This window comes from Frankliniella occidentalis, unplaced genomic scaffold (assembly GCF_000697945.3).
Source record: "Frankliniella occidentalis isolate FOCC.00 unplaced genomic scaffold, Focc_3.1 Scaffold77, whole genome shotgun sequence".
In the NCBI taxonomy this organism is placed as follows: Eukaryota; Metazoa; Arthropoda; class Insecta; order Thysanoptera; family Thripidae; genus Frankliniella; species Frankliniella occidentalis.
This window is the reverse complement of record NW_026267207.1, coordinates 976,286-977,322: the sequence shown is the minus strand read 5'-3', so window position 1 is coordinate 977,322 and position 1,037 is coordinate 976,286.

The following is a 1,037-nucleotide window of genomic DNA, read 5'->3' as shown; positions in this document are numbered from 1 at the left end:
GAAAGGATGTGGGACAGCTGGCGTCAAGAAAAGGAAAGGTATGGAGATATAGTGTCCTGGTGGGAGGAAGGGAAAAGGAAAATAAGAGCCTTTTGTGCAGCGCTGAGCAGGGAGACGCGACGCGACGAGGAAACTCTTCTGAGGTTCTACTCGGCCTGCCTGGACGAGCTGAGTGCGGAGCGGAGCAGCAACCCGGCCGTGGTGCCAAGGATCGCCAGCATCAAGGAGAAGACGCTCGCCATCATGAAGCGGCGCCTGGCGGGGGCGGCAGCGAGAGCCAAGTGCGTCGACGTCCAGGACGAGCTGACTTCTGTGCACCATGTAGCCGCGGCCGTGCGCCGCAAGAAGGCCAACTCCATCAGCAGCCTCGACGGGACCGCGGGGCAGAGGCTCACGGAACAAGAAGAAATCAGTGAGTACGTACATGGCCACTTCCAAAAGCTGTTCCAGCCGCCGACCGACAACGGGCAGCAGGAGACACCTCTCCTGGACGAGGTCGAGGCCTGCATCACGGAGGCAGACAACGAGGCTCTACTCGCCTCCATCACCGCCGAGGAGCTGTTGCAGGCCGTCAGGCTCTGCCCCAGGAACAAGAGCCCGGGGGAGGACGGGCTGACGGCGGAGCTATACCTCGAGGCGTGGGACGTCATCGGCGAGGACCTCCGGGAGGTGTTCAACGAGATGTTGGGGCGACGGAGCGTCGCGCCAAGCCACAAGCAAGGAGTCATGGTCCTGATACCCAAGGTCACCAAGCCCAGCAAGATCGGCGACCTGAGGCCCGTCACACTGCTGGACGTGGACGGTAAGATCTACAGCCGGGTAATGACGCGCCGGATGGAGAAGCTGCAGAAGAAAATGCTGCACCCCATGCAGGTGCAATCCGGCAGCGACCGCACCATGCACGGGGCGCTCGCCGACATCAGGGACCTCATATCCGTGGTAGACGAGGCAAACCGCCAGCGAGGCAGCAAGGTCGGGGCCTGCATGGTGTCCGTCGACATAGCCGGGGCATTTAACAATGTGAGACATGACTATCT